Below are 26,533 nucleotides of genomic sequence, written 5' to 3' on the forward strand. Positions count from 1 at the left end.
CAAGGATCTACATATAACTTCGCCCCTGGGAGATGGGCAACAGAAAATTGGGTGAAGGGAGACGCCGCGCAGTGTAAGATAAGAGAAAATAATAATTTATAAATTATTAAGGGTTCAGGAAGGAAGAGGAGCAGGGTGAGAGGGGGAGAGGGGAAAGGGGAAATGAGCAGATTCCAGGAACCCAGGAGGAAAGCAAATTTTGAGGATGATGAAGGCAAGGAATGTATAAGTGTGCTTTACACAATTGGTGTATGTATGGATTGTGATGAGTTGTATGAGCCCCAATAAAATGATTTTAAAAAAGAAAAAGAAAGAAATGTCTATAAATGAATGAAGGCAACATATGCACAAAATGCCTGATTCAATCAATATGGATTGCAACAAAAGTTGTAAGAGTCTCCAATAAAAGATTTTTAATAAAAATGTATATATAATAAATATTTTCCTAACTTATATAAATGATTAATAAGAATAACATTAAGCAGCCTGTGTTTTCTATAGGAAAAAATAATGATAAAAGAACAAATGAGAGATTCAGCAGGAAGCAATGGATAGGAAAATATTATAAGGAAAGTTTTCTCTTATATGGAATGTACATTCTCTTACATGACAACAATCAGAATATGCCGTAAGAACCTCAGACCAAATACTAGAATAAAATAGAGGAAAACATTCTCAACCCATCAATAAAATGCTATATGCTTTCGATGATTTTCACAAAAGGTCAAATTCTTTAACAAAATATTTTGTTCATTCAAATTTTTAATTATGCATAAATTTATGTCTCCTTGCATTACATCTCATAAAAAGGCATAAGAATTGTTTTTGCTCTATCTAAAACTACATAGAAGATAGTGAAGGTGAAAAAATAGCTTTCGTGAATGTTGCTTTGAAATACAAATGGCATTGTCCTAAGAAATTATAATGATTTAATTTTTAAAAATCATTTTATTAGGGGCACATACAACTCTTATCACAATCCATACATACATCAGTTGTGTAAAGCACATCCGTACATTCATTGCCCTCATCATTCTCAAAACATTTGCTCTCCACTTAGAGCCCTGGCATCATGTCCTCATTTTTCTCCGCCCTCCCTGTTCCACCCTCACTCATGAACCCTTGATAATTTGTCAGATCTTACATATTTTGTATCCCTTCACCCACTTTTCCGTTGTCCATTCCCCAGGGAGGAAGTTATACGTAGATCCTTGTAACTGAGGTCTCAGAGCAGCTGGGTGTGATGCAGGGGAAGCTCTGGAAGCAGCTGCAGACACTGCGGGAGTTGGCAGCCCAACAGTGAGGGTCACTGCATCCGTGGGTACCAGAAAACTGGCTGGGTTTGCTTATTCCCCTAGATGCTACCCCTGCCTTGAAGAGAACCGTGACAGATGTCTATAGACATGTGTCAGGAAAAGATGAGTCCTTCACTGTTTCCTCTTCCCACAAACTTTTGAGGAGAGCCTGCAGGGCAGGGGCTCGGCTCCCTGGCTCCAGTCTCCTGCCCTTCCCCACAGACACACCCTCGCCAGCCCCAACTCCCCCTGCCCTGGGTTTGCTTCTTGAATCCAGAGGAGCAGCCTGGGCAAAGACCAGGAAGAACCTTGTCCTTCAGGCAGCCCCTTTGATTGGGTCCCTTGACCTGCAAAGTGTGGACACATGCACACTAACTGTTGGGGGTCTCAGGCTGTCACCACAGGGGCCAGGATCTGAAGAGGATCCTGGCACTGCAGGGCTTCCTGAGGGAAGCCAAGGACTTGCAGAGCTGGCTGAGCAGCCAGCAGCAGGTGGCCAGAGGAGAGAGGACTATGAGCACACCCTAGTGAGGAAGGGGCTAGGGGCAAGGAAGGTGCCCTGGAGCCGAATGAAGACGGGTAGTGGAGGGGGGCTGCATGCACAAGGGGCTGATGGGGAACATCAGTCTGGACTGAGGACAGCTGTGGCTTCCTATTCCCCTCTCTGCATAGAGGGGCAAGTTCTGTGGCTGTCCAGTCCTGCCCTGCCCAGTCACTGACTGAGGTGTCTCACAGCCCACCAGCCAGGGCCCCTGTGTTACCTCTCCTATCTTCTCAGCTCCTCTTAACTAAGTTTGCAATGTTTCGGCACCAAGTGAAGATGGGTGGCCACCAGGGGGCAGCCTGCCCCACTAGCGGAGAGCCTGCTGGAGTGGCGGCCCAGCACTGCCCCCAGGGCCCAGCAGTGGTGACAGGACCAACAGTGAGTACCAGCAGCCTGGAGCAGGGGTGAGTTTGGGGGGAGGTGCTGGGCATGGGATAAAGAGGCTTCCAGGAAGAACCTTGCTGTGCTGCGGCTCTGCAAACCACTGTCTCTAGAGAGAGCCCGAATTCAGGGAACCCAGGGCAGCCCCTGCTGTCTGCAGCCTGTGGAGGAGGCAAAGCTGGGTCGGTGGATCAGGGAGCCTGGTCACAAAGCCCACTTTGCAGGGTCACTTTCCCAAGCCACAGGCTCCCTGCACCTGCAGGGGCGTTCTGGGAAGAGTTGAGTTGGGCTGAGGATGTCCTGCAAAGCCCCAGGCTGACCCAGGTCACAGTACAAGCTACTGCGTTTCCAGGCCAAATGGAGCTTAGGCGAGATCCCGATTTGCCCATGATCCTAGCCCAGAGGCTGGCCCAGAGTCTAAGGGGCCCGGCATTTGCTGCGTGCAAGAACCATGGAGGGGTGCAGCTTCTACCTTTGAAGGGTGTGCAGTCTCCTCCAAACACACCGCATGCCTGGGTGGCACACAACGTGGCTACCTGCCGAGTGCCGGGCTTTAGAATGACCCCACCTGCTGACTCATGGGGATCCTCCAGAGGGTGTGCAAGTCAGTAAATCTTTCCAGGAGCAGGGAACCTCTTATTTCTCCCGAGGAGCAGTTAGTGGGACTGAACCAGGCAACAGCCCAACGCTTCCCAAGCAGGCCTCCTGGAGCATCGTTAGAGCAAGGGGTAAACTGCTAGTGATAATGGGCTCCTGGGAGGAGAGTTTGCAGAAAGGCCTGAAGCGCCGGGCAAGATCTCAGGACGGTGGCCCTCTGGGAGCTTAGGACAAGTTCTAAACCCAGCCAGGAAGCTGAAGGGCTGACCAGACAGAAGCTGAGGGGGAGGAATGAGCATGCTGGGATAACTGCTGACCCCCGCCTCGGGGCAGGGCTGCCTGGTTGGAGCTGTGGGAGCTGACTCAGGACAGACCCACCTGCTCTGAGACGCTGAGGCCACCCTCAAAGCTCCCAGCCAACTGTCTCACGTGCTCGTCCGTATCCAGGTGGGTGCCTGGGTGAGAGGGTAGCTTCTGCAAGTGCTGCTACCCCAGGCCCAGAATCCCACACTCAATGGCCGGGCACTTGGCCACCATGCTGTCTCAGGAGAAAGCCACAAGCCTCCCAGATGCTGTGTCCCACTGGGTGGAGGCCCCCCTGAGGAGACATGGATCGCACCAATGAATCACACAATCTGCCTCTGACACCTTGAGGCCTCCTCACCCCCCACTATCATCACCCCAGTGCCGCTTCCCACTCTGGGCTAGAGTGCATAGGTATTAGCAAGAGATAAAACTCACAACACATGGAACCCAGGAACAGGAATGGGAATAGAGATACCAAAAGGGTAGGGGGAAGGGGGGTCGAGGATGGGAGGAACGGGAACCGAAAGCAATGAATGACATATAACCACACACCCCTCCCAGGGAGAGGAGCAACAGAAACCAGAGGAAAAAAGAGACAATGGTCGATGTGAGATATGAAAATAATAACAATCTATAATCTATCAAAGAACCATGATTGGGGGAGGAGGAAAAAAAGAGGAGCTGATCCCAAGGGCTCAATAGAAAGTAAATTTCTAGAAAAGAATGATGGCAATATACGTATGACTATGTCAGATGCAATTGGTGTATGGATTGTAACAAGAGCTGTAAGAGCCACCAATAAAATAAATAAATTTAAATTTAAATTAAAAAAAACACTCCAAAAATCTCCATCTGCACAGTGAGGCAGTGAAGGGACAAGAGTCCCGAGTCCCTCGGCTCTCACACAAGGACACCAAAGGCTACCTCTAAGTGGGGGTCTGGCAAAGTTGTGGATGGGTGGGCAAAGCTATCAAACGGCCCATGAGGGACTTCATTTGCCCTTGAGAACTGGGTGGGAAGGAGGGGTGGCGGCAGAGCTGAGGGCGAGTAGACACTTGGTAAGGCTGTGGGATTGAGCGGCAGAGACATGGAGGTTTGGACATGAGTGGTGGTGGACTCAGGCAGCTGTGACGCTGCCTCGGTACCAGGTCCCCTCATCCCGTGCTCTCCCGTGCTCTCCCAGGCTCCAGGTGCAAGACTATGCCTCCTGGGCAGCCAGTGTGCAGTGAGATTTGCAGGTGGTGGAGGAGCCCCAAGACCCCGGCAGTGGAGCCCAAAGCCTCAGTGTCCACCAAGAGCTGCGGGCCAAGCTGGAGGCCCAGAAGGAGCTGCACCAGTGTGCCACCCAGCGGGGACAGCAGGTGCTCCAGGCTATAGGGCCGTCCGCCGTGGAGGTCGGCTCCCCTTTCTGGCCCTGCCCCAGCCCACTGGACCACCGCACACTGGCCCCACAGGGACAAGCACCTTTCTTTTCTATTTTTTTAATCATTTTATTGGGGGCTCGTGCAATTCTTATCACAATCCATACATACATGCATTGTGTCAAGAACATATGTACAGGCTCTTCCTCTAACTGTAGCTGCCTGAGGTGACCTGCTAAAATGGTTCGCTACTCATTTGACCCAGAAAACCCTACAAAATCCTGCAAATACAGAGGGTAGAATCTCCGGGTCCACTTCAAAAACACCCGTGAAACTGCCCAGGCCATCAAAGGCATGCACATCTGGAAAGCCACCAAATACTTGAAAGACGTCACTCTGCAGAAGCAGTGTGTGCCTTTCTGACGGGACAATGATGGTGTTGGTAGATGTGCCCAGGCCAAACAGTGGGTTGGGACCCAGAGTTGGTAGCCCAAAAAGAGTGCTGAATGTTTGGTTCACATGCTTAAAAATGCAGAAAGTCATGCTGAACTTAAGGGTTTAGATGTGGATTCTCAGGTCATCGAGCACATCCAGGTGAACAAAGCCCCCAAGATGCACCACCGGACTTACAGAGCTCTTGGCTAGATTAATCCACACAGGAGCTCCCCTGCCACATTGAAATGATCCTGACTGAGAAGGAACAAATCGTTCCCAAGCCAGAAGAGGAGGTTGCACTGAAGAAAAAGATTTCCCAGAAGAAACTAAAGAAGCAAAAACTCATGGCTTGGGAATAAATTAAGCTTAAATAATAAAAGGGTTTTTTTTTTTTAAAAAAGAACATATGAACATTTGTTGCCATCATCATTCTCAAAACATTTGCCTTCTACTTGAGCCCTTAATATCTGCTGTTCATTTTCCCCCTCCCACCCCACTCCCCCCTACCTCACGAAACCTTCTTTATTCATAAATTAATATTATTTTATCATATGTTGCACTGTCCAAAGTCTCCCCCTTCCTGTTTCTCTGCTTTCCCTCCCCCAGGAAGGAGGCTATTTGTAGATTCTTGTAATCAATTTCCCCTTTCCACCCCACATTCTCTCCAGCCTCCAGGCATCGCCACTCTCACCACTGGTCCTGAAGGAGTCATCTGTCCTGCGTTCCCTGTGTTTCCAGTTCCTATTTGTACCTATGTACACCCTCTTATCTAGCCAGATTTGTAAGGTAGAATTGGGATCATGAGAGTGGGGGGAGGAAGCATTTTAGAACTAGAGGAAAGTTATATGTTTCATCGTAGCTACCCTGCAACCTGACTGGCTCATATCCTCCCCACAACCCTTCAGTAAAGGGTGTCCGGTTGGCTACCAATGGGCTTTGAGTCTCCACTCTGCACTCACCCACATTTTCAATGATATGATTTTTTGTTCCTTGATTCTTGATACCTCATGATCCCTTCGACAGCTCGTGGTCACACAGGCTGGTGTGTTTCTTCCATGTGGGCTTTGTTGCTTCTGAACTAGGTGGCCACTTGTTTATCTTTGAGCCTTAAAGATCCCAGATGCTATATCTTTTGACAGCCAGGCACCATCAGCTTTCTTCACCACATTTGCTTATGCACACGTTTGTCTTCACTGATCGTATCAGGAAGGTGGGCACCCACTGATACGATTTTTAGTTCTTTGATGTCTGATAACTGGACCCTTCTACACCTCGTGATCAGCCAGGCTGGTGTTCTTCCTCCATGTGGGCTTTGATACTTGTCAGCAAGATGGCCGCTTATTTATCTTCAAGCCTTTAACACCCCAGACGCTATATCTTTTGATAGCCGGGCACCGTCAACTTCCTTCACCACATTTGCTTATGCACACATTTTTCTTCAGCAATCGTGTCGGGAAGGTGTGAATCCTGAAATGCCAATTTAATAGAACAACGTGCTCTAGCATTGAGTAAGTGCTTGAATGGAGGCCCAATGTCCATCTGCTGCCTTAGTACTAAACCTATAAATATATGCACACATATCTGTTTCCCTACACTCATATAAATATATTTACATATGTACATTTGTCTTTGGACCTCTATAAATACCCTTTGTCACCTAGTTCTCTCCTCTATTTCCTTTTACTTTCCTCTTGTCCCACTATCATGCTCAGCCTTCATTTGGGATTCAGTAATTTCTCTCGGTTACCTTGCCCTTGCTGAATCCCTACCAGACCACTCACACCCTCCTTGCTACTGATTTTGGATAACTTATTGCTCCCCTGTCCCTGGGTTGTTCAACACTACCCTTTTGCCCCCTTCTCTCCCACTCCCCTATTCCCGCGGAACTATTGGTCCCCTTGTTTTCTCCTCCAAACTATTCATGCAGTCTATCGTATCTAGATAGGTCTGTAGAGATAATAATATGCACCAAAAATCAAGTCATTGCAAGATAGGCAATGAGTGAGAACACAGCAATGACAACAAAAAGGAAACCAATTACCCATAGAAGAATAAATTAATTTTGGAAGGCAAATGCTTTGAAAATGATGAGGGCAAAGAATGTACAGATGTGCTTTATACAACTGATGTAAGTATGGATTGTGATAAGAGTTGTATGAGTCCCTAATAAAATGCTTTTTTAAAAATAAAATAAAAGAAAAAAATTTTAAAGAAAGAAAAACCTATACATAGATGAAGGTCTGATTTTTAATCTCTAGGTGTGTCCTTCAGTCAGGTCCAATGGGTACCATGCTTTGGCCCCAGAGTCTGTCCTTTGTACTACCTCAGGGGCTCCCTGCTCTGCTCCCACGGTTGCTCTGCCACACAATTTTAGTGGTTTGCCTCAGTGCCATAGGATCATTCTGGGCCAGTTTTAACCCTGAGTCTCCAGTGTTGTCACCCTTAGGGCCCTGGGTCATCAATGGACGGTGTGTCTCGTGGTGGGATAAGCCAAATTGTCCACTCTATCCATTGGCTGTTCAGAGCCGGGATATCGTCCTCCAGGCCTGATGGGCCAGGATGTGCTCCACTCTCTCTTCCTCCCCCTTCTTTGCTCCCATTTGCTCTGATCAAACATGCCCCTCTCTCCTAGATGCAGCTTCAGTGCTGTCCTCTGAAGTAAATTCTTCTGGGGGCAGGGGCAGTTTTCCACATAGCTGGTATGGGAGCCCAGCCCTCATGCCCCTCCACTGGCTCCCCACTCTCTGCGGGCACACTGCATTCATCTGGCACTGGCTTTATATCTGGTCCCTCTTTCCCTGTGGAAACACAAACAATACCCTTCCCTTGGGTGGGACAGTCAGGCACCTTTTCTCTGGAGCTTCCCTCAGCACCACCTTCGGTTGTGTCCATGCCCATGCCCAGATCCAGGAAAGGCTATGCGCCATGCAGGATCCTTGGGTGCAGTTCTTTCAGGCCTGGGTTCGGAAGCAAGGGAGACGGTAGGCCATGCACCACAAGCAGCTCTTCCTCAGACAGTGTGGCATCTGGACAAGATCCTGCAGCCCAGGAGACAGCTCCCCTCACCACACACAGACACACTGACCCCAGGACCTCCAGTCCTCCTGTAGTACCACCCCAATCTCCCTTGCTTCCTGGATCACTGGCTGCTATTCTGATACGGAGCTAGATAGTGTGTCTTCCCAAGTGGCCAAGGGGACACCTGAGCCTCAGGTCACTCAGGGCCATCTCCTCCCCAAACCTGGCCCCGGCCAGCCAAGCCCTACGCGGTTTGTTGGAAATTGATGGGGCTCCTCCCCACCTCGTCAGAAGTTGGGATGTTCCTAACAGCCCCCAGGTTGGAGTGCTATTCTTCCTCAGGTTCCTTCCCCTCCTGCTCAGCACCTACCTCCCCACCCCCAGCCGTAGGCCCCTTGATGCACCCCCAGAGAGCCCAGGCTGTAAACCAAGGTTCTGGCAGATGTTGCTGTCTAGGGTTCCTTTTGAACCACCATCTGTGCCCCCGATCCCCCCCCCACCTCTGTGTCACCTCCATGGCTGCCCAAGGTCTCCCAGGAAGCCAGTGCCCTGGAGGGCTCTGTGGAAGAGGTGGAGCGGCTGATCCAGAAGCATGGCACCTTCCAGAGGTGCTAAGCACACAGGACATGGAGGTGATGGCCGGGACGGTCATGGGCATGACCCTGATAAGGCCGGGGTATCCAGACTATTGGGGGCACACGGGTGAGGTATGTATGCACACCGAACCTGTGCTGGTTGGTGAGGGATTACCAAGGAGCCATAGGCTCCAATCCAGGGCTGGTGACCAAGCCGAGGTGCCCATGCACCCAGAAGCGCATGGGGATGGGTTAGGCCACACTCTGGGGACCACAGAGGGCATTTGGATCTGCCCATATCACATGGCCCCTGCTTCCTTCTGCCCAGGAGCCTGGCCAACCCTCAACTGCAGAGCTGAGGGGAGGCCTCCGGGACTTATTGTGAGGGCTATGGGCTATGAGCCAGCCCCAGCAGGAGTACACTCAGTACTCAGGGCTGGGTCCACCTCCCACCCACCTCTACACAGGAGGCTGCGCTGAGAGAGCAGGCCAGGGTGCTGCCAGGCCCCTGGGTTCAGGGTCTGCTGGGGACGAAAGGAGAGTGGCCGGCTTCATTGGAAGCCCTGGTAGAAGGTCAGCTACACAAGCTTCACACCTCTCTGATTACTGCTGGCTTTCTCAGGGCTGCTAGCCAGGTCAGAGGGCACCCCACCTGAACCCCATTTTACCTTTACAAGTGACCTTCAGCCCCACTAGGGGCCAAGGGGCGGCCTGCGGTGGAACAGGATGTGGAGAGTTTAATGGCTTTTCCTGGGGCAAAGCTAGGACTGGAGCCCAGGACTCTTGATTCTCAGACCCGTGTGGACACCTGTCATCCTGATGGGCAGAGTAGACAGGGCCCCAAGAGTGGGTGAGGGGCACCCTCCACATGAGAACCCACCCATGGCCCCTGCCCAGCCACTTCCTAGATCTGAAGACTGATGGGCCTGGGCCCTGTCATCTTGGGTGAAAGAAAAATTATTGTGCTGTCCCTGAGACTGGTCAGCATTTCACTCCTTGGCACAGCCCGAGGGGTAGACGGGGTCACCGCTTGGGGCCAAGGCAATATGAACATCAGGGCACTTATGTCCCCATCATCACACAGGACAGCGACTGGATCCAGGGGTGGGGCCAGCAGCTGGAATAGCCTGTCCCCCTTGGGGACCAAAAAGAGAAGCTGATGCGGTTTCAGAAAACCTGGCCTATGAGACAGAGACCCCAAGGAAGGGAGGCAGGAAGGGAATTGACAGGAAGGCCTGGGACCCCTACTAGGTACTGGTTTTCCATCCAGCAGCCTTGTCCCCAACACCCGCAGTGTCACTGTGCAGACACTAATCAGACTCTGTCACCTGCCCGAGGCCAAGGCCAAGACAAGCCAGGAAGAAAGGATCGAAGAGAACCCTGGGCAGAAGGGCAGAGGCCAAGCCTGTAATGTGCCCGTCCTCCACAGGGTGCCCTTGCTAGAGTCCTGGACCTTGGGAAGGATCGGGAGAGCATGGAGAGGCTGCTGCACAGACACGAGGCCTTGGAGCAGGAAATGGGCCTCCTCCAAGTTCAGGGGCAGGTATGCCACTGGATCTAACATTGGGGCCAGGCCAGGGGACCTCTTCTGTGGGACCCTGCAGAGGAAGAGCTGAGCCAGTACACTCCCATGCCAGGGGCCTCTTGAGCACAACCTTATCCCCTTCCGCAGCCTCCGGACATCCCCCATATCACGAAGCAGAAGGCAGCCCTCCTCTGCCAGAAAAGCCTGGGGTCAGCCCGCAGCCTCGGCCACAGGTGCCAACAGTTTATGGACAGCTGGCAACAGCTCCAGAGCAGAGCCCAGAAGTGGTATGGACACCCTTTGGGTCCATTTCTTCACTCCTGCCCCCCTTCAGCAATCAAGTCCCATGCATCTCCTTGACTCCTTGTTTTAGGGTACAAAAGAGACCTTCAGCACAAAAAATGTAAAGAAAACATCGATCAAGTCTTAAAAGAGACCACGACCACACAATGACCCAGACATCATACGTGAAACAAATCCAGGGAGACTCATATATGTGTAAGAAAGAGGTCTACTGGCGATATCTAAAACAGATGGAAATAGAGTTACCATATGACCCAGCAACCCCCGCACCCTTACTGGGCAAGAAACAAACCAAGATCAGACATCTGTGCTCCAATGTTCACTGTGGCATAGTTCACAATTGCAAGGAATTGGAAACAACCCAAATTTCCATCACCTGACAATTGGATTAAAAAGCTGGGGTACCTCTACCAGCGGGGATCAACGATGTAATGTCACACCGGAAGTTCTCGGCGCCCCAGCATGGGTCTCTGGGCTTCCTGCCTCGGAAGCGCAGCAGCCGGCACAGCGGGAAGGTGAAGAGCTTCCCCAAGGATGACGCCTCCAAGCTGGTCCACCTGACGGCCTTCCTGAGCTACAAGGCCGTCATGTCCCACATGACAGGCCAGGCTCCAAGGTGAACAAGAAGGAAGTGGTGGAGGCCGTGACCATCATGGAGACCCCTCCCAAGGTGGTGGTGGGCATCGTGGGCTATGTGGAGACACCTCGCGGCCTCCGGACCTTCAAGACGGTCTTTGCGGAACACATCAGTGACGACGAGTGCAAGCGGCGGTTCTACAAGACCTGGCACTAGTCGAAGAAGAAGGCTTTCACCAAGTACTGCAAGAAGTGGCAGGATGACAAGGGTAAGAAGCAGCTTGAGAAAGACTTTAGTAGCATGAAGAAGTCCTGCCCGGTCATGCGCGCCATCACCCACACCCAGACGCGCCTGCTCCCCCTGTGCCAGGAGAAGGCGCACCTGACGGAGATGCAGGTGAACGGGGGCTCCGTGGCTGAGAAGCTGGACTGGGCCCGAGAGAAGCTGGTGCCAGTGAACCAGGTGTTCGCGCAGGATGAAATGGTCGACATCACGGTGGTGACCAAGGGCAAAGGCTACAAAGAGGTCACCAGTTGTTGGCACACCAAGAAGCTGCCCCGAAAGACCCACCGAGGGTTGCGCAAGGTGGCTTGTATCGGGGCCTGGCATCCCGCCCGTGTGGCCTTCTCGATGGCCCGCGCTGGCCAGAAAGGCTACCACCACTGCACAGAGATCAACAAGAAGATCTATAAGATTGGCCAGGGCTACCTCATCAAGGACGAAAAGCTTATCAAGAACAACGCCTCCACCGACTACGATCTCTCTGACAAGAGCATCAACCCCCTGGGCGACTTTGTCCACTACGGGGAAGTGATCAATGACTTTGTCATGCTGAAGGGCGGCATGGTGGGCACCAAGAAGCGAGTGCTCACTCTGCACAAGTCCCTGCTGGTGCAGACCAAGCGCTGTGCCCTGGAGAAGATCGACCTCAAGTTCATCGACACCACCTCCAAGTTGGGCCATGGCCGTTTCCCGACCGTGGAAGAGAAAAAAGCTTTCATGGGACCACTCAAGGAAGACCGGATTGCCAAGGAGGAAGGCGCATAACAGATGGTACAGCTGGTAGGATCAGAATAAAGACTTCTTTTTCAGTGGGGGCAAAAAAACTGTGGTACATACATACAATGGAGTACTACGCATCGCTAAAAAGCAGTGATGAATGTATTTAGCACATCACTGCATGGGAAGAACTGGAGGAAAGCATGCTAAGCGAAGTAAACCAAGCACAAAAGGACAAGTACACACTGTGTCCACGGAGGTAAGCTTTAAAAAAATGCAAAAGGGACATAGGGGAAAAGCTACTGTATGAACATTCCTGGGGTGAGGACCAGGTAATATGGCAGGGACCAGACCAAATTCAGGGATACACATGGTAGACAGATAAAAAGAGGCGGGGAAAGGAAAAGTAATAATAATAATAAATAAATGGGTAGCGGGGTCACAGGGCACTAACCCGCCCAAGGGTGCCACCGTGAACCCCCTATATCTCCGATCTGCCTGCCTCTGTGCCTTTGCCTGTGCTCACCCTTTCTCTACTTGGCTCGGTCCTACACCTGTTCTTTTGTGTCTGGCTTATGTCATTACCAGCAGCCCTGCTGGCATAGTAGTTACGAATTGGACTGTGATCTGTAAGACCTGCAGTTCAAGTCCACCAGCTGCGCCTTGTGAGAAAGATGAAGCTTTCTATGTCTGTAAAAGAGTTACCATCCCCGGAACCCGTGGGGGCAGTTCCACTCTGCCCTTTAGGGTTACCATGAGTCAGAGTTGACTGGATGGCAGTGAGTTGGGAATTTTATTTATTTCATTCCCAGCATGTCTTTTCAAGTTTCAATTGTGACCTGACATTTATCCCCCTATTTTAATGAAAGGACACCACTCTGTTCTAGAACTCGAACTCACTGACTTGGTCCATCCATCTGTCCACGGACTCAAAGGCGGCTTCCACCTTTGGCTGTCATAACTATAATGCAGTGATGTCCATAATTTAAAAGAAAGCGTTTTGACATGATGTTTTTAGGGGACACAGTAAGACCAGAGCATTTGTCCTTGCCGGTGAAGGGACTGGAGGTCAATCCTTTTTTTTCCTTCTTTTTAAGTGTCTCTCTTACCATCTACAAAAGATGGGCCCCACTCCGGACTGTATATGGTTTCTCTCCTTGAAGCAATATAATCCATTGTTGTGCCCATTACATAGAAGGGGGAACGAAGCTTACAAGCTAGTGCCCAGAACCAACAGCCACAAGGCTGGTGGCTGGAGGAGGTCTGTGTGCCCACTGTGGCTGCAGGAGGGACAGAGGGGCCTGCAGAGGGGCCACTGGGCTGAGAGACCTTCCAGGCGAGGCTACAGGAACTGCAGCAGCTCTGGGGCGAGCTGAGGGCCAACTGTAGGAGGAAAGAGCTACCGCTCCAGGAGGCCTAAAGGTGGGACTGTGCACGCCCTGGGCCAGGTTGGATGGGACCCCAGGTTACCCAGTGCCCACTGCTCACCCCACGTCCTGCCCCAGGCCCTGCATACGGGGGAGCATCTGGGAGCTGGAGAGCTGGCTGCATCCTGTGGAGGGGGAGCTGCGATTCCCTGGCAGTGGTTAGGACTGTCCTGGGGTGGATGAACTCCAACTGGGGGCAAACAAGACTCGTTTCAAACACCAGCTCTGTCTCCTCTAAGGGCCCGTGTACAACTGCGACAACACAACTTTGGGTCCTGCTGGGTCCCCATTAGCATCTGGGAGGAAGGTATTTATTACAGGGAATCCTACCTTTGTCACTTGGTGTTAATTGCAGACTCACTGGGTGACGGATTGTATCTGACACGCACCACGTTTGCCGCAGCAAACACCAATACTTTGTCAAACTCCGTTTGGTATTGCTCCATCCCTCCATTATTCTCCCTAATGACAAAAATAATTAACACATTCATAGAAAAGCACAGGATGAGGATAGCTTTAATTTATGCATCTAGTTCAGGGTAATCCCTCTTATCAATATATGACAATCTAATGAGGCTTAATTAAAAAGTAGCAGTGAAGCAATTTAGGAAACTGAGGGATTGTCACGAGTCCTGGTTGTGACAGCATGTTTTGTGCACCATGGAAAATAACAGATTTGTCTTCTGTGGTATCTCATATCCATCATCCCCAAACTACCTGCTCTTAGGGGTAGAGAGAGCGAGCCTGTCTTTGAAAAAAGTGCCTGGGTTTGGTAGATGCTCACAGGATGGCAGGTGTAATGTATTATGAGAACTTAACAAGGCTCTGAGAAGATGGCTATTGGAAGGTCTGGGTGGAGGGCAAGGTCATGGCCCTGAAGGATTCAGGATCCAGAAGTCAAGTCAGAACTGGATGCCAGAGACTTTCTCAATCCAGCCCTCTTTGCCCCCCCCTAAGGCCAATACATTTCTAAGGGTTATGGATTCTACTTCAGAATCTTTCTCAAACCCAGGGCCCTCTTCACCATTATTGTCTAGACCTGGTCACCTCTTGCCTTATAAATAAAAATATGGGTTTATTGTAAGTCTGGGTCTGTTAGGTTTCTCGGGTGGGAAATGTCTCAGTCCTTGGCTACACACTGGAAAGAAATTCACACCAAAGCCTGGTTGGTAATCCGAGTGGGTTTATATACATGAGAGAAGAAGGTTTCGGCGTTACACTAAACTGAACACGGGCACCCTCATGACACTGCACACCCAACCTTGCTGAGTGGAAGGCAGAGAAGCAGCTGAAGGGAAGGGGAGGTGTTCTCCAGATTCCAGCCTTTTAAGGGCTTTCAGCTGGGAGCCGTCAATTAAGCTCTCCTAGCTTGGGCTTAGCCCCTATTGGCTTCCAACCTCCCGTAGGGGGCCCCCTAAGCATGGAGAGGAACAACCCCTTGTCTTGCTACCTAACCGGTCTACATTCCTGCATGGCTACATTGAGATGGAACTAGCCCCTTTAGACAGCCTGTGTGGGTCACCAGGAGACACGGGCCCCAGTGTTACCTATGACCACCTTAAACCTTAAACTACTGTTGGAGTTTATATTACCTGTGTGGTTCTGTGGGCATGGGACGTTTCCATGCCAGAGACCTGAAGTTACACAAATAGGCATCCAGAACAGAACTCATACAGGCTCTAATAAGATGCTCAGATGCTTCTAGCTAGGATGAGAATTTAACGAAGTGTGTGAGCAGTTCAGATCTTGTAAGGGAGAACAGGTCAGTAGGGTATCCAGAGAAGAGAACAAAGCCAGGGGAAAGGGAGGGGCCCACAGACATCTGTGCTCTGTGTTTGGCCACAAGACAGGAAACCGGGTCTCCTTGCCAAAGAAAGCAGAACAACAAGTCCCTCAGATCTACGACATTTTTAAACATGACCTATACAACACTCGGCTCTGGGAGGCACCTTGGAAAACCATAAGAGCCCTAAAAGAGGGGCAAGGAGGAAGCCCAAGTCTTTGATTTTCCCTGCTGTGATTTCAGTGTTGAAATGTCTGTGCACAGAGCCTTTGAAATTTCAGAATCAGAGAGTGGATTCACAAGCCAAGCTCCTGCTTTATTCTTCAATGCATTTTGGCCCAGCTTCTCCTTGGTGAGACATGTAACAGAAATTCTGGACTTAGGAGCCACTTGGTCCTTGGACACTAGGATATTTCAGTGGAATCTGAAACAGGGCTCTAACCACCAGCTGGACTGGCCTAGGAAGCCCAAGTATTCAGTCTCCCAAATACCAACCTCCCGTTGCTCTTCATCTGCCTCCACCTTGTTCAGCTTTAGTGTTGTCCGTGGAAGCGTTTGGCACCCATCTGATGCTTCGGAACCCAGAAAGGAGGAAAGGTAAAACTGGGATTCAAATGAAACAGACTTAAGCAGGACCATAGCCAAGATGTGCACAGGGCTCCTCGCAGCATTTGTCACCTTCATTTCCCTCTTCGGACTCAGACGTGGCAAGGTTCAGAAACAAGCTTTACCAGAAAGAACAGCTGTGAACCCAGCCTGCTTCCAAGTGAGAAAAAGCCCTTTACACATGAGTTCCTGAGGTCAGCCCAGCCCTGTGCGTCCCCACCACTCCCAGAGTCCCCGGCTCTCTGGCGAAGCATTAAAGCAAGTGGAAGCAGAGATTTGCTCAGAATAAAAAATCATTTTTCACAATAGCACGGCACGTTCTGGATGGCAATCACGGCTGCACAAATCATATCCGTCCTCCAGCCAAAATGTTGGCGCCTCAATGACCACGCACATACATTGTGTGGCGAGACTCAGAGCCTATTCCATTTGTGGTCAATTGTTTCCTCCCTCTCCATACTTTGCACTTAGAAGACATGCTCTCTGGAGGTGGTTGAGGCTTGTCTTGTCAACAATAATCATCTCCTATGCCTTCCTTTACAGTCACTAATTTGATGTGTTCACTCAAAGAAATGCCAATAATATGAGGTTTCAGAGGAGAGCTCCTAGAGCTCCCCCAGACAACAAGGAGGCCGAGTGTCACCGTCATTATCCTGAGCTGGGAGGGGGCACTAGTGTTCCAGAAGCTGGGAATCTGTCACTGCCTGCCCACCGCACAGACAGAGCAGGTGCTGGTTATAATTGCTTCTAGACGTCCTGCCATGCTGAGTTGAAAGTCAAACCCGTAAACGCTGCCTGACTACAAGAAAACTGGAGTACACCGAAATTTCTGCATCATTGCTGGGTGAAAATATACTGAGTGGAGTTGGATGAGATGGCAGCAAGTGCCTAAGGAGGGGATGCTGTGGGAACACCAACAAGATGACTGTCAGTAGCCGTTTACTCCTCTCGTCTACTTCCCGCCCCCCTATCTTTCAGGACCAAAAGACATGACAAATATGTAAGGAAACAAATTTGTTCATTTTTAGAGGAGTATCCCACCCCACCCCACCCCACCGCACCCCCATCCACCTCTGGCCTCCTTTGAGCAGGTCAGTAGAACTTTTTTTTTTTTTAACCTGGCTTCTACTATGGCAATTTCCGGAGTTGCTATGTGGCTGTGTTTAAAAGTCGTCTTTGGGATCCAGAGCACAATCGTTGTCACAAAGGCATTCTCCCAGTCCCAAATAGCAAAGCGACCTCATTTCAGAAGGTTGTTCTTGTTTCTGTAGACCCAGAAAGGAGTTCAAGCTGTTGATCTTGACCATGGTTGTGGGGTCAGCCTCTCATGGGCACCTCATGGGAAGCGGAGCAAACTATGCCAGTCTGTGCTTTCACCAGGGCTGGAAGGGGAAGCCAACCATGGCGGGCCATAGGTCGATGTGTGGATGGAGATAATCAGGTCTTTCGTCCTTATTCTATTTCAGTCTGGAAACATCACTGAAGCCTGCTCAGTGTCATAGCGACACACAAACTTTCACTGACAGTCTGGGGCATATTGGCTGCAAATCGAACCCGGGTCTTCCCGGTGAAAGACGATGAGAGATCTACCACTGAAGCACCGTGGCCCTCACCTCAAACCAGGGCAGTCATTTCCCACAAATCAACCAGAGTTCAAACCAGACCACAATGCAGGATGACTGAGATTGCCACCAGAATCTGATACTGATGCAGAAAAATACCTAACTACCATTTTATTGACTCCCACTCATACCGGCCCAATAGGACAAAGAACTGCCCCTTTGGGGTTTTGAGACTTTAAATCCTTACAGTAGCGGTTCTCAACCTGTGGGTTGCGACCCCTCTGGGGATAAAATAACCCTTTCACAGGGGTCAACCAATTTATAACAATAGCAAAATTACAGTTATGAAGTAGCAATGAAAATAATTTTGTGGTTGCAGGTGTCCACAACATGAAATGTATTAAAGGGTGGGGGCATTATGAAGGTTGAGAACCACTGCCTTACAGAAATAGACAACCTCATATTTCTCCCACGGACGGGCTAGTCAGTTCAAACCCCCGACCTTGCGATTAGCAGCTTAATGCACAGTCCACTACACCACCTGGGCTCCTAATGCTATAATTAAAGATACTATTGTTAAATCTCTCCTGGGAGAGATATACCTCAGACCTTGGCTTCACGCGAGAAAGAATTCACTTCGAAGCCTGGATTGTGATCCAAGTGAGTTTTTTGAGAGAAGAAGTTTCAGGTTTACACAGGCACCTCAGGGCCCCTCACAGGGCACAGCCTACCTAGAAGCTGCTGGAGAGAAAGTCACTCAGTGGGCTCCGGGCACCTGCCTTTTTTCTTTTTTTAAAAATCGTTTTATTAGGGGCTCATACAACTCTTATCACAATCCATATATACATCAATTGTGTAAATCACATTTGTAAATTCATTGCCCTCGTTATTCTCAAAACATTTGCTCTCCACTTAAGCCCCTGGCATCAAGTCTTCATTTTTCCCCTCCCTCCCCGCTCTCCCATCCATCAAGAAACCTTGGTAATTTGTGAGTGGTGATACTGAGAGGGTTGTGGGAGGGTGGATTGGAAAGAGGGAACTGATTACAAGTATCTACATGTGACCTCCTCCCTGGGGGACGGACAACAGAAAAGTGGGCAAAGGGAGACATCGGAGCGGGCAAGATCCTGCCTTTTCAATTCCTCCATAGGGAGGCATGGTTGACGGTCATGGTCAACCCCAATGGCTGGATTGAATTCACCTGGCCCAGATGGGCCAATCCAGGTGTAATGCCCACGTAGGTGTACCACCCCTTCCTGGCCGGTACTTTGAACCTGAGCATATGTAATGGATGACCCAGTCCCTATGCTAAACCACCTAATAGTATTTGCAAGATGCCAAGCCCCGTTCTAAGCTTTTTGTGTATAATAATTCAATTATTCACTTAACAAGCCTATGTGTGGACACTATTCTGGCCTCATTTTCCAGATGAAAAATCAGTGGCACAGGACGATAAAGTCATGAGCCTAGGACCACACAGTGAGGAAGTGGGAAGGAGAGATTTGGACCCAGGCTGCAGAGCCCATGCCTTGGGTGCCTACAGCTGCCATGTAGGACACAGAAAAGCATGGAGCAGACTCGGCGTAAGACATTATGGAGTTGGGAGGACTGTAGCATGAATGTATGTGCTATGACTTCATGAGAGTAGCTGCTACTCAGATCCAGAAGAGAATACAAGCCTTTTGCAAAAATTATTTTTGCCAAGAGAGGGTGGAAAACTGCATCTTGTGCGAAATCCCCCCAACCTGCACATGTGCATAGCTATTTCAGAAGGTTCCAAACAATGTGTGCTGTGCGGCAAACCAAACTGAGCTCAGGGGGAGCTGGTCTGTGGGTTATGTTAGCCAGAAAGTGAGCAGTTTGAACTCACCAGCCACCACTCCAAGGGAGAAAGAGGAGGTTTTCTGCTCCCATGGACTTACAGTCTTCGAAGTGGCAGTGAGCACTTCCATGTGTCCTATGATTAGGATCGCGGAGGGTGAGGGTGGAGTTGGTTGAGACCTGTCTTCAGGGCATTTCCCAGAAGGGCTTCCTGCAGTGGCTCTGCCTTCAGAAATGTCTGATGACCTTGAGGGTAGCAAAGTCCTAAACACACTCGGGCAGTGGTTCTCAACCTTCCTAATACAGCTCCTCTTGTTGTGGTGATGCCCCCCTCCCCAAACCATTAAATGATTTTCTTGCTACTTCATCACTGTAATTTTGCTACAGTTATGAATTGGGTGAGCCCTGTGAAAGGGTCATATGACTCCCAAAGGGGTCGCAACCCACAGGTTGAGAACCACTGCACTAAGTGTTCCCCTCCCAGGCAGCCCTACCAGTGTCTGGTGTGCATAGTTCTGTGAGGTGAGAGAAATGGACTTAGTGTCTGCTTCTGGTGACAATTGATGTGGGTGGGCTTTCTCCCTATGTCAAATCCCTCTGGAGCCATTTGTCACCACAACAGAGGGAGCCATGCACAAAAAAGCAAGAAGAGGATGCAGCACAGCAGGACAGCAAGCAGAACAATGATTGAATAAGCACAATTCACTTCAATCATGAATCGGGTGCCCTTGAGATGTGAGGAAGACCCCAGTCTAGTGACATTAGATCAGGTTTAGGGATTGAGTGAAGGGACCCCTCTTGGCTCCTCTCAGCCCCTATTTTGCTTTCCCATTGACCCTGACCCTTGCATCGTGATTGGTCCTTATTCCAGCATGATGGTTGGTTTCATAACCACGGCATATGGGAATGTGTTAGTCGATAGGTTATACAGGCACAGCCTCTGGAATGGGTAAGTGAGGAGGCAATTTGGGCTCGCGCATGCAGACCTCTAGTTGTCCTTGACATGACTGGTAGAATGGATCATGTGAAGTGATTTGAGATCGGCGTTGAGATCTGATAGGTCATGCAGATTTCTAGCTGATCCTGGCAGTACCCTATTTAAGGAATCAGAATGTTGGGCGTTTAAGTCGTATTTGAGCTTAAATTTTGAGCAATAGGCTGTGGCTCACAGTGAGAGTCTATGTGGAGACCCTAAATCCATTTTGAGGGGCCACCGATTCAGCCGCCATTGAGTTCTTTCCTACTGCTGACTGGCAGTGGAAAGCTTGTCCCTCAGGCAGTGTGCTTGCGTCCACTCCCCGGGCCAGACTCAACGATATACGGTAGTGTGCACATCCCAATGAAGGTTCCGCTCATGCTCTCACAGGCCCTCCTGAAACTCCATGAATTGATCTGTCTTCAGTCACAATTTTGTGACAAAATTGTTTGTTTTCTATGTCTTATTTAAGTTTTCAGGAGCCCAGGTGGTAATGCTGAATAGTGTTGGACTATTAAGAGCAAGGTCACTGGTTCAAAGCCACTAGTCATTCCACAGGAAAAAGATGATGTTATTGCTTCCTGTAAAGGTAGCAACTTCAGGATCCCTACACAGAGTCACTATGAGTCAGAGTCAGCAGGACAGAATGGGTGTCACTTTATTTAAGTAACTGTGGCTGTGGGTCCTTCTGACACCATTGTGGCCTCATGCGGATGCTCTCCTTCATCCAGAACAGCAGTTTGTGCCTTTTTCTTGTGTAAAACTTAGCAAAGGAGTTCCTAATAAAATATAGTTGAATTGGGAGTCTTTTCCCACTAAAAACAATGTATATACAAAAATAGAACTGAGACTATGGTGCTAATAACCAGTTGGAGAGTTGAGAGAGCTGAACTCTCAATCCTGATAGAAACCCATTGTGACTGAGCACTTGCTCAAGGTCATCCACAGCCTATGAGGTTGAGCCTATATTTTGGGGAGTAATTGTGTACATAAAGTTAACAATTTATCTTTCTAAAGATTCTTTCTAAAACTTACTTTAAATAATAAGTTTTCCCTTGGGCTAGGTAAAGTTCAGGAGCTTTAACACCCTAGTATCCACCCCCTCTCAGCATTCATCATGTTAGGCCAGAGGAGGCAAATTACACCCACTACACAGGGAGCACTACTTCCAAAAGCACATTGCCTGTGCTGGGGCAGAGGGGAGGTACCCGGACCAGAATAGCTGACAGAGTGGAACCAGAGAGCTCAGGCCCCAGCTTCCCGAGGGAGCAGCTGTGATGGTTCACTTCTGGATGAATATATTTAAGCAAAGGCCAAGGGCATGACTTGGGCAGCACGAAAAGCAGATGTGCAGACGTTGTTCACTGCATTCCAGAAGTTCACACACTCTCCGGAGACTCCTTGGCTCAATGGCAGGAAGTCATTGGTGGCTACCACTTCAATCCCAAAAGGTCACTGCCGTCCAGTGGATTCCAACCACAGTGACCCTATATGGAGTGTTCAAGACTGTAAATCTTCATGGGAGCCAGGAGTCTCATTGTCCCCCTTGGGACAGGGAGCTAGCAGCCCGTTTTGCCACCAGGGCTCCTTCCTCTCTAATTCTGGATCCAGTCCCTCCGAATATCCTGCCCTGCCCTTGTCTATGCTTCTTAAATGCGTTCCACGCTGCTTATGTTAATCTGGGTGCATTCGAGAAACAAATCCACAGAAACACGTATGTATAAGAGAGTTGTATGTAAAGGGTGAGTGCACATCAAGAAAACATGCTCGCATGTGCTTATGCACCCGCTTTGTCTTCAGCGATCATGTCGGTGTAGGCTGGTGTGCTTTTTCCATGTGGGCTTTGTTGTTTCTTAGCTAGATGGCCCCCTGTTTATCTTCCAGCCTTTAAGACCCCAGACACTATATCCTTTGATAGCCGGACACCATGGTGCTTAACTACTACACCACCAGGGTTCATTAGCATGTGATTTATCTCCTGTCATTCACACTAGATACTCAAAATAGCAGGAGACCAGGTTTCTCCTTTGTGGCCACACCAGGTACTGACAGAAACAACAACAGAGACACAGTTAAAAATCTTGACTATCATTTGCATATTATATGCCAGGAATCCCTAGGAAGTGTCTTGGAATTGTTCTACTCAGGTTCAAATTTCACACACCCTCCCAGTTTCCATACTGACTCTGCCAAAACCATAGTAATTGATTTGCACTGCCTATCAACTTGGAGAAAACACCCTATGCCAGATATAGTAGTGGACAACTTGGTACCCAGAAAACCTGTTCAGTGTTTTAAGGGCGGCTCAGCAAACAAAATGGGCACAGTGATTAAGCATTCAGTTGCTAACACAACGGTCAACTCTGTAGTGCTTCTGAAAGAGAAGGATATGGTAGTTGACCCCCTAAAAGAGTTACAAACTTGGAAACCCTACGGATATTTGTATAGGGTCGCTATGTGTTCCAATTGAGATGATTGTCATAGGTTGGGTTTGGTTTAACCCGTCTTACTGAGGAGACTCCTTCTTTACACGCGATCAGTTACTTTAGAGGAAAAAGACATGCCTGTCCCAGAACAATCCAAGGACTGGTAAAGGCAACACCCACAAAGACACTCCCTCTGCCTGCCTAACTCTAAAATGCTGCCCATAAAACATTCTGCCTGGTAATATCTGGGCAGCACACTGGGGAGGTGCAGCAAATGTGTGTTGAATGTATGAGGTCATTTCATAGTTTGGCTGCACGATGAGGGTGTCTGTCATAAAGCCGATCTCTTTGACTCCACTTCTCACCAGAGATGAACACAATCTTCCCATTTTTTCTTGGCAATGTCCTTGTCAAATAAAATTTCCTTGAAGATCAGTAAATTGCCACAGAGCAAAAGATATGGGAAGAGGATCATCTTTCTCCTGGCTATGAAATAGAATGGCAAGCCCCTACCTTCAACACACACACACACGCACGCACCCACACACACGCGCGCACACACACCCCTGCCTTACAACTACATTCAGTTGATTAGCAAACAAAGCTCTACAACCCAACTATGTGTTTTTCTTCTCCAGAGGAATGACAGACTTATATAGCCTGCATTGTCTTTTTTTTAATGGAATTGCCCCAGTTCTCCTCACCTTTCCTTAGATAGTGCAGTGAACTATTAGATGACTGCAGGTATTGAAAACTAGTACTGATTTCCAGTTTGTGTCACCTTTGGCTTTGAGCACCCTCCACTTCTCTAGTAATCTTTCCATTGCTTTGGGGAAATTTTCTCTCTCTGAATTTATTATGTGTGGGGGGTAGGGTAATAATCAATGTGCCTATGGAGAACTACCCTTCATGACCTAAACTCATTAAGGGGCAGTGCCTGATGGAGCATCAGGTTGCAGGAAGGCTTATTAACAACCTGCATTATACAGATGACACAATTTTGCTGAAAATGAGAAGGACTTGATTCACTTGCTGATGAAGATGAAGGATTAACGCCTTCAGTTTGGATTATGACTCAAGGTAAAGAAAGCCCAGACCCTCACAACTGGACCTATTGATAACATCATGATAAATGGAGGAAAGTTCGAAATTGTCAAGGATTTTGTCTTGCTTGAATCCACAATCAATTCTCATGGAAGCAGCAGAGAAGAGAACAAATGATACATTTCACTAGTCAAATCTGCTACACGAGACCTCTTTAAAGTGTTGAAAAGCAAGAGATTACTTTGAGGACTGGGGCGGGTTGACCCAGGCCATGGTATTTTCAACTGTCTCATATTCATGTGAAAGTTGAACACTGAATAAGGAAGACCAAAGAAGAATAGATCTATTTGATTAATAGTGATGTAAAAGAGTAATGAATGTACCATGGACTGCCAAAAGAACAAACCAATCTAACTTGGATGAAGTACAGCCAGAATGTTCCTCAGGGCAAGGATAATGATTCTTCGCCTTAACTTTGACATGTTGTCCGGAGAGATCAGTCCCTGGAGCAGGACATCGCGTTCTGGAAAGTAGAGGGGCAATGAAAAAGAGGAAGGCCCTCAACAAATGGGATTGACACAGTGGCTGCAACAATGGGCTCAAACTTAAGAACAACTGTGAGAATGGTACAGTACCGGGCAGTGTATGATTATGTTGTATGTATGGTCACAATGAATCCAAACCCTCCCTATGACACTGAACAACAACAACAACCTGACTGAATCCTCTGGGAGGACTCTTGAATGTGAGAAAAATGGAACGAAGCCACAGGAAGGATTGGAGGATGTCTTAAGTTCCTGTCTTAATCTCCTTAACCAAAAATTATCCAACAACTCAGTAGCCTTAAAACACTTTTCCCCCTGCTTTGGAGCTTACAGGTTCAAATTTGGGGTGAGACTCTAGGTCAGGGTCCTTCTTTGTGGATACCAGAAAGTTCCTTGGCATTCCTCGCTATCTTTCTCCCCGTACTGTGTGTTACTGGGTCTATCCTGGCCTTTAACTCAGAAGTGTTTAGGTTTAGGCTCAAGCCTATTCTCATATGGCCTCATTTTTTTTAACATTTTATTAGGGACTCATACAACTCTTATCACAATCCATACATATACATACATCAATTGTATAAAGCACATCTGTACATTCTTTGCCCTAATCATTTTCTTTTTTTTTACATTTTATTAGGGGCTCATACAACTCTTATCACAATCCATACATATACATACATCAATTGTATAAAGAACATCTGCACATTCCCTGCCCCAATCATTCTCAAACAATTTGCTCTCCACTTAAGCCCTTTGCATCAGGTCCTCTTTTTTTTTCCCTCTCCCTCCCGGCTCCTCCTTCCTCATGTACCCTTGGTAATTTATACATTGTTATTTTGTCATATCTTGCCCTATACCGAGTCTCCCTCCCCCCCCCCTTCTCTGCTGTCCCTCTCCCAGGGAGGAGGTCACATGTGGATCCTCGTAATCAGTTCCCCCTTTCCAACCCACTCACCCTCCACTCTCCCAGCATCGCCCCTCTGACTGACCCATCTCCCCTTCTAAACCCCTCTATGAGGGGATCTCCAGTGGCCATGCGGCCTCATTTATATTACGAAAGAACTCCCTTCTTTTCAAACAGGATCATGTCCACCAAGGCTCAAATTTCTCACATATTTTTAGGGGGCTACAGATCAATCCATAATGGTTCTTTTGGGTAGCTGTAACAAATGGCTACCAATCGAGTGACTTAAACAGCAGGCATTTGTTCTCTCACTTTTCTGAAGGTCAAAGGGTTATAATTAAGGTGTGGGCAAGATTCATTCCTTCTGAGAGTTCTGAAGCAGAATCAAAGTAGCCTCTCTCTGCTTCTGGTCACTGCTGCTAATCCTTGATATTTCTTGGCTTATAGATGCACTGATCCAATCTCTGCCAGTGTCTTCACACGAGGTCTCTGTGTGCCCACTCCTCTTCTTATAAGAACACACCAATCAGTGCATGTAGCATCCATCTGAAATCTAAACCCAGAAAGATGGAGCTCTTGAAATCCTTAACTAAGCACATCTGCCAAGACCTCCTCTCCAAGTAAGGCCATAGCCTCAGGTTCCATGTGAACATGAATGGGTGTGTGTGAATGTGATTTAATGTACTACAGAGGGCACGCTTTGGCCTCAGGAGGAGTGTTTCGCCAGTACCTGCTTCACAGCCCTGAGATTGCCCAGGCATTTGCCACATTTTCTTGTCTTCCCACCATTTATCCACCATTAGGCCTTTTTCCCTAAGTTAGTCAAGCGTCAGTTTCTGTCACTTGTGATCATCACCCTCCCTCCCGCCCAGGTCACAAATTTAAACTGATACAGGCAGTTTCTTTAGTGAACACTATGTTATCCTGACTAGCAAGCATTGCTAAGGAGGGAGGATGAATCAGCGAGAACCCGCTTGCTTCATCTAGCTTCGGGGCAGTCCACAGAGGATTGATACCTGAGCCACTAACGAATTTTGCAACTGTCACAGAACAATGCAAATAAGTAAGATCCACATCTGTTGAACACCATCATGAGGTCAAACTGTGTTAAATAAATGCCTGTTTCAAGGAGTGAGTAAATCCTAAGGTAAGGAGTGACAGGGCTTTGTTGGCATAAACCCAGCAAGGCATTGTGGGTCGGATATTAATGAACTCATGCTCCTGGGCCTCACAGAGCCCCAGCTCAACTGCTTAAGCTTGTTGACAAACAAGCACTACCCGGAGAGAGCACTACCATTTTGATGAACAGGGTTGGTTGGGGATGATGCTTCCTAACTTGCATTTTAATACAAATTTGATGCTTCATCTGAGCAATGTGAAAGAGCATTCAGATAAAATAGAGGGACAAACATCAAGTGACCAGAGGATGAAACTTCTATCTAATCTGTGCCCACTGGAATTGCTTCGTGGGAAGGTATTTTTTGGTGGTGTGGGGTTGTTCCCCTACCCTGCTCCAAGCCTTCCTC

General features: G+C 48.7%; 1 pseudogene; it reads left to right on the top strand.

The window, feature by feature from the left end:
* Nucleotides 1-10,771: 10,771 nt before the first annotated feature.
* On the top strand, nucleotides 10,772-11,964 carry LOC142437482 (large ribosomal subunit protein uL3 pseudogene; annotated as a pseudogene).
* Nucleotides 11,965-26,533: the final 14,569 nt, after the last annotated feature.

The sequence above is a fragment of the Tenrec ecaudatus genome, chromosome 1, assembly GCF_050624435.1.
Source record: "Tenrec ecaudatus isolate mTenEca1 chromosome 1, mTenEca1.hap1, whole genome shotgun sequence".
Lineage (NCBI taxonomy): Eukaryota > Metazoa > Chordata > Mammalia > Afrosoricida > Tenrecidae > Tenrec > Tenrec ecaudatus.